Raw genomic sequence first — 12,443 nt, 5'->3', positions numbered from 1 at the left:
GTATAAACTATGCACCAAAAAGTGTGATATAAGATGAACCTGGGCGTGAAATATAATATGCAATACATTGTGCGCAATGACAAATTCATTGGAGAGCGCGAGATAGCACAGGCACTAGCGCGTGCTATGCAATATGCACCTTGGAGTGTAATATGCACAGGGCAGTGTTGTGTAACCTAACTAGTCTCTAAAGTTGTAATATAAAATATGTGCTGGGGAGTGTAACGTTGCATATGCACTGTGACAAGGATATGGATCCCAGATTGTAATATGTATGGCATAGCGCTGTGCATTATAACATAGGCATGGAGGAAGGCACGTTAATGGGGTAAAATAACCCATGCGAAAGCAAGTGTGGCATGACATATTCACGGGGTGGTGTTACAGTGCACATGGGCTAGAGAGTGTCGTAGCATACGCACTAGCTGGTGGAATACAACACAGAGGTGTGTGGCACTCGGCGGGCACTGGTGGGTGTAACACAGCATTGGGCTCAGCCAGGAGCGCATTGTGACTCTCAAGTGAGGTTTGTCTCCTTTCCAGAGAGTAAAATAAAAAGAATTACACATCCAGCGGTGGATTATTAACCGTGAGGGGGGTTTCTTGCATAGTTTTGGTCGAATTTTTGTCGAATCCCCTTTGAATGGGTTTGTGTGCGTGTGTATTAAATGTGACCGTCAATAGCTACCCATGTTTGTATTAATAAACGACAAGGGTGTCTACTTGGAGAGTACCCACCGGCTGGGGCGCTGGAATTAGGCACGGTAGGGCGTCAGACATGTCAGAGCTTCACTAGCGGTGTAAATACATTCCACGTGGATTCATTGTATGCATAGTCGCCTTTTAATGAATATCACGCAAATCGTCATGGTGATAGGTGCGTACAGTTTGTCCAGCATGTCCTAGGTGTTTCTATAAATATATATTTTTTTAAATATAAAAAAGGGACCCCATCCCCCAACGGGGGATGGGGTCCCTGGGGCCATAAGTGGCCTGAGGAGGGGGGCAACGCAGCCCCCCTCCTAAAGAATTTTAAAAAGGCCATGCCCGTGGGTTGGGGTCCCCGGGGCCAATTAAGACCTCGGGAGGGGGGCCACGCGGTCCCCTTCCAAATTTCTTTTTTTTCTAAAAATAAATTAGCAGGCAGGCCCTGGGGGATAGGGCCAATAAATTAGAAAAAGAAGATGGGCCACACAGCCCCCCTTCTTAAAAAAAAAAAGAAAAGACCGGTATCACGTCGGAGGCCAGCCCCTCTCCCTGCAGAACTCTGCAAACGTGCCTCCTGGCGAGTTGTAAGTTGGGGAATTAATTCCCCTTCAATTCAGAGGGTCCCTGAGGGCCAACTAGCCCAACGGGTATCTCCAGTATGTGCCAGGGAGCTGCATTGCAGACAGGTGTTCTGAGGCCACGCCCCTTTTTACACCTCTCTACAACACAGCTCTGTGGCGCTTACTGGAGGTAACTAGTGGGCTAGTTTGACCCATTGGTACCCTTAGGATTCAAGGGGACTTCATCTCTCAACTCAGAATGGCCACAAGGCCCTTTTACACAGTGGTGGAAGGGAGGGGACGGGGCCTGCGGTGACTTGTGCAAACATGTCCTGTGGAATGATTTAGTTGGGGAAATAAATCCCTTTGAGTCCTGAGGGACCCTGGGGGCCAAGTAGCCCACCAGGTGCTTCCGGTAGGCGCCACTGCGCTGCGTTGCAGAGAGGTGGTGCAGGCCGTGCCCCTTTTTACACTTCTCTGCAATGGCGCTTCCTGGACGTACCTAGTGGGCTAGTTTGCCCCTAGGGACCCTCAGGATTCCATGGGACTGAATCTGCCAACTTAAAACGCCCACATGGCGTGTTTACACAGTGGGGAAGGGAAGGGATGGGGCCTGTGGTGACATGTGCAAACACGCAATGTGGCACGCCATCAGCAGTGCATTGCGGGTGTATGAGTTATAGTTAGCTGAACTAACTATAACGGGGGAATTTCAATGGTTTTGTATGAGTGAAAATTCCAGCAACTATAGCGCCCCTAAAACCTATGTTTTTTTCAGTGAATTTCGAAAAAAAAATTAAATGCTAATTCCTAACTATAGCGTGCCTGAAACCTATGGTTTTTTTAGTGAATATATATATATATATATTTTCACTGAATAAAACCACAGGTTTCAGGGTTGTTATAGATAGTTGGACATTTCACTTGTACAAAACCAGAGAAATTCGGCCGTTATAGTTAGTTAAGTATAACTCGTGCCCCGCAATGTATTGCTGATGACATCACATATTACATCACACATGACATGGTCAGTGACAATACTGATGACATCTCAAATGACATCACTGATGACATCATCCAGTGACTGTGTGTTTCTGTAAAGTTTAAATATGTTTTATATATATATAGGCCAAGGTTTATTGAATAATTAGTGGGTATGTGAGTGTCTGAATAGATGATTTAGTAGATGAGTGACTGACTGTATAAGTGAGTGATTAAACTTGTCTTACTGAATGCAGGGGTTAGTGACTAAACTGTGTGAATGTCAATCAGTCTGTCTGTTGGTGTGTAAGCTGTTGCTTGGGTTGGTGAGTAGCTACATGAGTGTCTATATGGGTTATTGATTGCTTGTCTGAGAATCTGTATGGGTGCCTGAGTGTCTGTGTGGGTGGGGTGTGTGTGACTCACTGTATGGATGTGTGAGTGGGTAATTTCCGGGTGTATGTGTTCAAGAGTGCATCTGTGAGTGGCTGTATGGGTGGGTGTGTGTATGACTTTGTTGGTGACTAAATGGATGTCTCAGTGGTACATGTGTGAGTAGCTACATATGTTAAAGGCAGTATATGTGAGTGTTGGAGTATATCAATGATGATATGTGAGAGTGAGTGATTGTGAGTGGCTATGTGGATGAGTATGTGCTTGTGTCAGTGATTGTACAAGTGAGTAAGTGTGTGTTAGTATCTGTGTGAATAAGTGAGGTGGTGTGTGTATAACTGTATAGGTGAGTAATGGGAGTGTGATTGATTCTTTGCATGACTAACTAGCTGTGTAAGTAACTCTATGGGCGAGTGGTGGTGTGTGAGTGTTTAGGTGTATGAGTGCATATGATAGTGGCTGTATTGATGAGTGACTGCATGTATGAGTGACTGTATGGGTGAGTGAGTGGATATGTGTGTAGACCTAGGAATCAGTGGGTGAGTATCTAGTAACTGGTATTGGTGTGTCTATGGTTTCAAGAATGGCAGTCTGTATTTTAGAGTGGGCCCATCAAAGGTTATATTAGGCTGTGAGGAGGTGCATCAGCGGATCACGTGGATGATGTCATCAGTGATGTCATTTGAGATGTCATGAGTGATGTCACTGACCATGTCATGAGTGATGTAATATGTGCTGTCATCAGCAGTGCATTGCGGGGGTGCGAGTTATACTTGGCTCAACTAACTATAACGGCAGAATTTCTCCGGTTTTGTATGAGTGAAACGTTCTTGAAACCTGTGGTTTCTTCAGTTTATTTCTATGGTTTTTTAACTGCTAATTTCTAACTATAATGTCCCTGAAACCTATCTTTTTTTCAGTAAATTTCTAAGGTTTTTAAATGCTAATTTCTAACTATAATGTCCCTGAAACCTATTGTTTGTTTCAGTGAATTTCAAAGGATTTTTAAATGTTAATTTCTAACTATGCCTACAGAGGTAGGACATGTGCAGAAAGAGGAAGAAAGGCACAGAAGGAAACAAGAGAAACACAGAAAGAGGCAAAAAAGTCCAGAAAGACGAAGAAAAGTGCAGAGAGTAGCAAGAGATATGCATAAAGAAAAACAGTGGTGCAGAAAGAGGCCTTGTTACAAAGTCATCTTTTGCCCCCAACTTTTTGCTGACTGGTACTGGTGGTAATTGACTCTGATTAACCAGTCCCAGAGCCAGTGCTATGCTGAAAGACACTTAGAATACAGTCAAAAACACCTACATACACTAGGGTACACTATGGGTTGGGGTACCCCTGTGATTGGCATGACCTCCCCTGTAAGGCACTAGTACATAATAGGGCATAGGGATTAAAATTACCTCTAACTCAGAGGTGCAGAAAGAGGTATGAGAAGTGCAGAAAGAAGCAGCAGAGGTGCCGAAAGAGGCAAGAGAGGTACAGAAAGAGGCAGGAGGGGTGCAGAAAGAAGGAAGAGAAGTGCAAAAAGAGGCAAGAGAGTTGCTGAAAGAAGCAACAAAGCTTTAGAAAGAAGCAACAGAAATGCAGAAGAAGGCAAGTGAGGTCCAGAAAGAGGCTAGAGGGGTGCAGAAAAAGGTAGGAGGGGTGCACAAAAAGGCAAGAGAAGTACAGAAAGTGGCAGGAGGGGTACAGAAAGAAGGAAGAGAAGTTCAGAGAGAAGCAATAGAGGTGCCAAAAGAGGCACAAACAGTGCAGAAAAAGCAAGAGAAGTGCAGAAAAAAGCAACAGAGGTACAGAAAGAGGCAAGAGAGTTGCAGATACAAGCAAGAAGGGTGCAGAAAGAGCCACAAGAAGTACAGAAAGAAGCAACAGAGGTACAGAAATAAGCAAGAGATGTGCTTAAATAGGCAGGAAAGGTGCAGAAAGAGGAAACACGGGTGCAGAAAGAGGCAAGAGAGGTGCAGGAAGAAGGAAGAGGGGTGCAGAAAGATAGATGGAAGAGAAGGGCAGAAAGAAGCAACAGAGGTACAGAAAGAGGTAAGAGGTGCAGAGACAGGCAGGGAAGGTACATAAAGAGGGATCAGAGGTGCAGAAAGAGACAAGAGGGGTACAAAAAGAGGCACAAGGGGTGCATAAAGAAGCAAAATCAGTGCAGAAAAAAGCAACAGCGGAGCAAAAAAAGGAAAGAGAACTGCAGAATAAATCAACATAGGTGCAAAAAGAGGCAAGGGGGTGCAGAAAGAGGTAGGAGAGGTGCACAAAGAAGCAAGAGAGGTACTGAAAGAGGCAGGAGGGGGTGCAGAAAGTAGGAAGAAAATTGCAGAAAAACACTGAAAGAGGCAACAGAGGTGTAGAAAGAAGCAAGATACATGCAGAGAGGCAAGTTAGGTGCAGAAAGAAGCCAGAGCAGTGCAGAAAGAACCAACAGAGGTGCTGAAAGATGCATGAAGTGTGCAGAAAGAGCAAGAGAAGGGCGGAAAGAGGCAACAGAGTTACAGAAAGAAGCAAGAGAGGTGCGGAAACAGGCATGAAAGGTGCAGAAACAAGGAACAGGGGTGCAGAAAGAGGCAAGAGAGGTGAAGATAGAGCAAAAAGGGGTGCAGAAAGAGGAGAGAGAAGTGTAGAAAGAGGCAAGAGAGTTGCACAAAGAGAGAAGAGGGTGCAGAAAGAGGCAGGAGGGGTACAGAAAGAAGCAACAGAGGTGCCAAAAGAGCCAACAGAGGTACATAGAGAACCAAGAGAAGTGCATAAAGAGGCAAGTGAGGTGCAGAAAGAAGCAAGAGCAGTGCAGAAAGAACCAACAGAGGTGCAAAAAGAGGCAAGAGTGGTGCAGAAAGAGTAGGATAGGTGCACAAAGAGGCAAGAGAGGTACAAAAAGAGGCAGGAGGGGTGCAGAAGGAATAAGAAGTGCAGAGAGAGGCAAGAGCATTTCTCGAAAGAAGCAACAGAGGTGTAGAAAGATGCAAGTGGAGTACAGAAAGAGGCAAGTAAGATACAGAAAGAAACAAGAGCAGTGCAGAACCAACAGAGGTGCAAAAAGAGGAAAGAGGGGTACAGAAAAAGGTAAGAGGGGCACACAAAGAGGCAAGATAGGTGCAGAAACAGGCAGGAAAGGTGCAGAAAGAGGGAACAGGGGTGCAGAAAGAGGCAGAGAGATCTGCAGAAAAAAAGCAACAGAGGTGCTGAAACAGGCAAGTGAGGTGCAGAATGAGGCAAGAGATCTGCAGAAAAAAACAACAGAGGTGCTGAAAGAGGCAATAGAGTTTCAAAAAGAAGCAAGAGAGGTACAGAAAGAAGGAATGGAAGTGCAAAAAGAAGTAGCAGAGGTGCTGAAAGAGGCAAGAAGGATGCAAAAAGAGCAAGAGAAGTACAGAAAGAAGCAACAGAGGTACAGAAAGAGGTAAGAGAGGTGCAGAAAGAGGGAACAGGGGAACAGAAAGAGGCAAGAGAGGTGCAGAAAGAGAAAAGAGGGGCACAGAAAGAGGCAAGCGATCTGCAGAAAAAAGCAACAGGTGCTGAAACAGGCAAGTGAGGTGAAGAAAGAGGCAAGAGATCTGTAGAAAAAAGGAATAGGTGCTGAAAGAGGCAAGGCAGCTGCAGAAAGAAGCAAGAGATATGCAGAAAGAAGCATTAGAGGTGAGGAAAGAGGCAAGAGTAGTACAGAAAGAGGTGAGAGAGAAGTGCAGAAATAAGCTAAAGAGGTGCTCAAAGAGGCAAGAGAGATGCAGAAAGAGGCAAGAGCAGTGCAGAAAGAACCAAGAGAAGTGCAGAAAGAAGCAACAGAGGTGCAGCAGGTGGCAATAGAGGTGCTGAAGGAGGCACAAAGGGTGCAGAAAGAGGCAGGAGAAGTGCAGAAAGAAGCAACAGATGTACAAAAAGAGGCAAGAGTGGTGCAGAATGAGGGAAGAGAGGTGTAGAAAGGGCAAGAGAGTTGCACAAAAAGGGAAGACGGGTGCAGAAAGAGCCAAGGAAGGGTACAGATAGAGGGAAGAGAAGTGCAGAAAGAGACAACAGGGGTGCAGAAAGAAGCATGACCGATGCAGAAAGAAGCATGGAAAGTGCAGAATGAAGCAACAGGGGTGCAGAAAGAGGCAGGAGAAATGCAGAAAGAAACAGAGGTGTAGAAGGTGGCAAGAGAATTGCAGAAAAAAGGCAAGAGAGTTGCAGAAACAGTCAAAAGAGGTATATAAAGAAACAACAGGGGTGCAGAAAGAAGCAGGACAGGTCCAGAAACAATCATGGAAATTACAGAATGAAGCAACAGGGGTGCAGAAAGAGGCAATAGGGTTGCAGAAAGAAGCAAGTGAGGTGCAGAAAGAGTCAAGAGAGGTGCAGAAAGAAGCAAGAGAGGTGAAGAAACAGGCAAGAGAAGTGCAAAAAGAAGCAAGATAATTTCTGTAAGAAGCAACAGAGGTGTAGAAAGAAGCAAGAAAAGTACAGAAAGAGGCACGTGAGATTCAGAAACTGGACAGAAAGGTATTGAAAGAGGGAAGACCAGTGCAGAAAGATACAACAGGGGTGCAGAAAGAAGAAAGACTGGTGCAGAAAGAAGCATGGAAAGTACAGAATGACGCAACGGGGGTGCAGAAAGAGGCAAGAGAAATGCAGAAAGAAGCAACAGAGGCAAGAGAGGAGCAAAATCTGGTAAAAGGGGTACAGAAAGAGGCAAGAGGGGTGCAGAAAGAGGCAAGAGGGGTGCAGAAAGGAGCAAGAGCAGTGCAAAAGAACCAACAGACGTGCAAAAAGAGAGAAGTGAGGTACAGCAGTGCATTGCGGGGGTGCGAGTTATACTTGGCTCAACTAACTATAACGGCAGAATTTCTCCGGTTTTGTATGAGTGAAACGTTCTTGAAACCTGTGGTTTCTTCAGTTTATTTCTATGGTTTTTTAACTGCTAATTTCTAACTATAATGTCCCTGAAACCTATCTTTTTTTCAGTAAATTTCTAAGGTTTTTAAATGCTAATTTCTAACTATAATGTCCCTGAAACCTATTGTTTGTTTCAGTGAATTTCAAAGGATTTATAAATGTTAATTTCTAACTATGCCTACAGAGGTAGGACATGTGCAGAAAGAGGAAGAAAGGCACAGAAGGAAACAAGAGAAACACAGAAAGAGGCAAAAAAGTCCAGAAAGACGAAGAAAAGTGCAGAGAGTAGCAAGAGATATGCATAAAGAAAAAACAGTGGTGCAGAAAGAGGCCTTGTTACAAAGTCATCTTTTGCCCCCAACTTTTTGCTGACTGGTACTGGTGGTAATTGACTCTGATTAACCAGTCCCAGAGCCAGTGCTATGCTGAAAGACACTTAGAATACAGTCAAAAACACCTACATACACTAGGGTACACTATGGGTTGGGGTACCCCTGTGATTGGCATGACCTCCCCTGTAAGGCACTAGTACATAATAGGGCATAGGGATTAAAATTACCTCTAACTCAGAGGTGCAGAAAGAGGTATGAGAAGTGCAGAAAGAAGCAGCAGAGGTGCCGAAAGAGGCAAGAGAGGTACAGAAAGAGGCAGGAGGGGTGCAGAAAGAAGGAAGAGAAGTGCAAAAAGAGGCAAGAGAGTTGCTGAAAGAAGCAACAAAGCTTTAGAAAGAAGCAACAGAAATGCAGAAGAAGGCAAGTGAGGTCCAGAAAGAGGCTAGAGGGGTGCAGAAAAAGGTAGGAGAGGTGCACAAAAAGGCAAGAGAAGTACAGAAAGTGGCAGGAGGGGTACAGAAAGAAGGAAGAGAAGTTCAGAGAGAAGCAATAGAGGTGCCAAAAGAGGCACAAACAGTGCAGAAAAAGCAAGAGAAGTGCAGAAAAAAGCAACAGAGGTACAGAAAGAGGCAAGAGAGTTGCAGATACAAGCAAGAAGGGTGCAGAAAGAGCCACAAGAAGTACAGAAAGAAGCAACAGAGGTACAGAAATAAGCAAGAGATGTGCTTAAATAGGCAGGAAAGGTGCAGAAAGAGGAAACACGGGTGCAGAAAGAGGCAAGAGAGGTGCAGGAAGAAGGAAGAGGGGTGCAGAAAGATAGATGGAAGAGAAGGGCAGAAAGAAGCAACAGAGGTACAGAAAGAGGTAAGAGGTGCAGAGACAGGCAGGGAAGGTACATAAAGAGGGATCAGAGGTGCAGAAAGAGACAAGAGGGGTACAAAAAGAGGCACAAGGGGTGCATAAAGAAGCAAAAGCAGTGCAGAAAAAAGCAACAGCGGAGCAAAAAAAGGAAAGAGAACTGCAGAATAAATCAACATAGGTGCAAAAAGAGGCAAGGGGGTGCAGAAAGAGGTAGGAGAGGTGCACAAAGAAGCAAGAGAGGTACTGAAAGAGGCAGGAGGGGGTGCAGAAAGTAGGAAGAAAATTGCAGAAAAACACTGAAAGAGGCAACAGAGGTGTAGAAAGAAGCAAGATACATGCAGAGAGGCAAGTTAGGTGCAGAAAGAAGCCAGAGCAGTGCAGAAAGAACCAACAGAGGTGCTGAAAGATGCATGAAGTGTGCAGAAAGAGCAAGAGAAGGGCGGAAAGAGGCAACAGAGTTACAGAAAGAAGCAAGAGAGGTGCGGAAACAGGCATGAAAGGTGCAGAAACAAGGAACAGGGGTGCAGAAAGAGGCAAGAGAGGTGAAGATAGAGCAAAAAGGGGTGCAGAAAGAGGAGAGAGAAGTGTAGAAAGAGGCAAGAGAGTTGCACAAAGAGAGAAGAGGGTGCAGAAAGAGGCAGGAGGGGTACAGAAAGAAGCAACAGAGGTGCCAAAAGAGCCAACAGAGGTACATAGAGAACCAAGAGAAGTGCATAAAGAGGCAAGTGAGGTGCAGAAAGAAGCAAGAGCAGTGCAGAAAGAACCAACAGAGGTGCAAAAAGAGGCAAGAGTGGTGCAGAAAGAGTAGGATAGGTGCACAAAGAGGCAAGAGAGGTACAAAAAGAGGCAGGAGGGGTGCAGAAGGAATAAGAAGTGCAGAGAGAGGCAAGAGCATTTCTCGAAAGAAGCAACAGAGGTGTAGAAAGATGCAAGTGGAGTACAGAAAGAGGCAAGTAAGATACAGAAAGAAACAAGAGCAGTGCAGAACCAACAGAGGTGCAAAAAGAGGAAAGAGGGGTACAGAAAAAGGTAAGAGGGGCACACAAAGAGGCAAGATAGGTGCAGAAACAGGCAGGAAAGGTGCAGAAAGAGGGAACAGGGGTGCAGAAAGAGGCAGAGAGATCTGCAGAAAAAAAGCAACAGAGGTGCTGAAACAGGCAAGTGAGGTGCAGAATGAGGCAAGAGATCTGCAGAAAAAAACAACAGAGGTGCTGAAAGAGGCAATAGAGTTTCAAAAAGAAGCAAGAGAGGTACAGAAAGAAGGAATGGAAGTGCAAAAAGAAGTAGCAGAGGTGCTGAAAGAGGCAAGAAGGATGCAAAAAGAGCAAGAGAAGTACAGAAAGAAGCAACAGAGGTACAGAAAGAGGTAAGAGAGGTGCAGAAAGAGGGAACAGGGGAACAGAAAGAGGCAAGAGAGGTGCAGAAAGAGAAAAGAGGGGCACAGAAAGAGGCAAGCGATCTGCAGAAAAAAGCAACAGGTGCTGAAACAGGCAAGTGAGGTGAAGAAAGAGGCAAGAGATCTGTAGAAAAAAGGAATAGGTGCTGAAAGAGGCAAGGCAGCTGCAGAAAGAAGCAAGAGATATGCAGAAAGAAGCATTAGAGGTGAGGAAAGAGGCAAGAGTAGTACAGAAAGAGGTGAGAGAGAAGTGCAGAAATAAGCTAAAGAGGTGCTCAAAGAGGCAAGAGAGATGCAGAAAGAGGCAAGAGCAGTGCAGAAAGAACCAAGAGAAGTGCAGAAAGAAGCAACAGAGGTGCAGCAGGTGGCAATAGAGGTGCTGAAGGAGGCACAAAGGGTGCAGAAAGAGGCAGGAGAAGTGCAGAAAGAAGCAACAGATGTACAAAAAGAGGCAAGAGTGGTGCAGAATGAGGGAAGAGAGGTGTAGAAAGGGCAAGAGAGTTGCACAAAAAGGGAAGACGGGTGCAGAAAGAGCCAAGGAAGGGTACAGATAGAGGGAAGAGAAGTGCAGAAAGAGACAACAGGGGTGCAGAAAGAAGCATGACCGATGCAGAAAGAAGCATGGAAAGTGCAGAATGAAGCAACAGGGGTGCAGAAAGAGGCAGGAGAAATGCAGAAAGAAACAGAGGTGTAGAAGGTGGCAAGAGAATTGCAGAAAAAAGGCAAGAGAGTTGCAGAAACAGTCAAAAGAGGTATATAAAGAAACAACAGGGGTGCAGAAAGAAGCAGGACAGGTCCAGAAACAATCATGGAAATTACAGAATGAAGCAACAGGGGTGCAGAAAGAGGCAATAGGGTTGCAGAAAGAAGCAAGTGAGGTGCAGAAAGAGTCAAGAGAGGTGCAGAAAGAAGCAAGAGAGGTGAAGAAACAGGCAAGAGAAGTGCAAAAAGAAGCAAGATAATTGCTGTAAGAAGCAACAGAGGTGTAGAAAGAAGCAAGAAAAGTACAGAAAGAGGCACGTGAGATTCAGAAACTGGACAGAAAGGTATTGAAAGAGGGAAGACCAGTGCAGAAAGATACAACAGGGGTGCAGAAAGAAGAAAGACTGGTGCAGAAAGAAGCATGGAAAGTACAGAATGACGCAACGGGGGTGCAGAAAGAGGCAAGAGAAATGCAGAAAGAAGCAACAGAGGCAAGAGAGGAGCAAAATCTGGTAAAAGGGGTACAGAAAGAGGCAAGAGGGGTGCAGAAAGAGGCAAGAGGGGTGCAGAAAGGAGCAAGAGCAGTGCAAAAGAACCAACAGACGTGCAAAAAGAGAGAAGTGAGGTACAGAAGGAGGCAAGATAACTGCAGAAATCGAAAAGAGTTGCAGAAACAGGCAAATGGGGTGCAGAAAGAGGGAAGAGGTGGCAGACTGAGGCAAGAGAGGTATAGAAAGAGGAAAGAGGGATACAGAGAAAAGCAAGAGGGATGCAGAAATTTGGAACAGAGGTGCAGGAAGAAGCCAAAGCAGTCCAGAAAGTACCAGCAGAGGTGCAGAAAGAAGCAAGACGGGTACAGAAAGAGGCAAGTGGAGAGCAGAATGAAGAAAAAGAGGTGCAGAAAGAACCAACAGAGATGTAGAAAGAGGCAAGAGAGTTGCACAAAGAGGGAAGGGGTGCAGACACAGGCAATAGGGCTGCAGAAAGAAGCAAGTGAGGTGCAGAAAGAGGTAAGAGAGTTACAGAAAGAGGCAAGATAAGTGCAGAAAAAGAAAGAAATGTGCAGAAAGAAGCAACAGACATGCAGAAAGAGGCAAGAGAGGTGCAGAAGGAGGCAAGAGTGACTTGCACAGAATTAGTACCACTTTAACACCCACATTTAGCAGTAGGTAAAAGGTGACCAGTCAAGGTTTACAAAGGGCCTTGTTGCTGCATTTTTGGTAATGTTGATCCGTTTGAGCTAGAAACAAGGCTTTTTTGTTCAAATCTGCAGATTAGGGAGCAGATTATGAATTATGTGGCTAATGCAAAAAATGTATAATTATGCGAAAGTTGGTGCAGCCAAAACAGTTGCATAATTCCAGTGGCTCTGCTCATACCCCTGACTAAGTCCACAAGTACTCATCATTGATTCCTTCTTTTTTGTCTCACTGAGTTCATAGTTGAGCTTCTATGGAAACGAAGAAGACTAAACCTGATGTTACCACTTCACAACACAGACTACCATACCACATAATTACTCTCCATAACACATAATCCCACTCTCCATAATTCCGATACACTAAATACCACATACTTTATATCCACATAATTTCACTGCACAACATGCCACATAATTCCACTACAAAAAAC

General features: G+C 45.0%; 1 long non-coding RNA gene across 1 annotated transcript in view; it reads left to right on the top strand.

The window, feature by feature from the left end:
- Window positions 1-12,443, top strand: part of LOC146789917 (uncharacterized) — a 744,499-nt gene that overhangs the window by 634,056 nt on the left and 98,000 nt on the right. The window lies entirely within an intron of this gene.

This window comes from Triturus cristatus, chromosome 10 (genome assembly GCF_964204655.1).
Source record: "Triturus cristatus chromosome 10, aTriCri1.1, whole genome shotgun sequence".
NCBI classification, from domain to species: domain Eukaryota; kingdom Metazoa; phylum Chordata; class Amphibia; order Caudata; family Salamandridae; genus Triturus; species Triturus cristatus.
The sequence above is the reverse complement of the archived record's forward strand: the minus strand, read 5'-3'. Positions and strand labels throughout refer to the sequence as shown.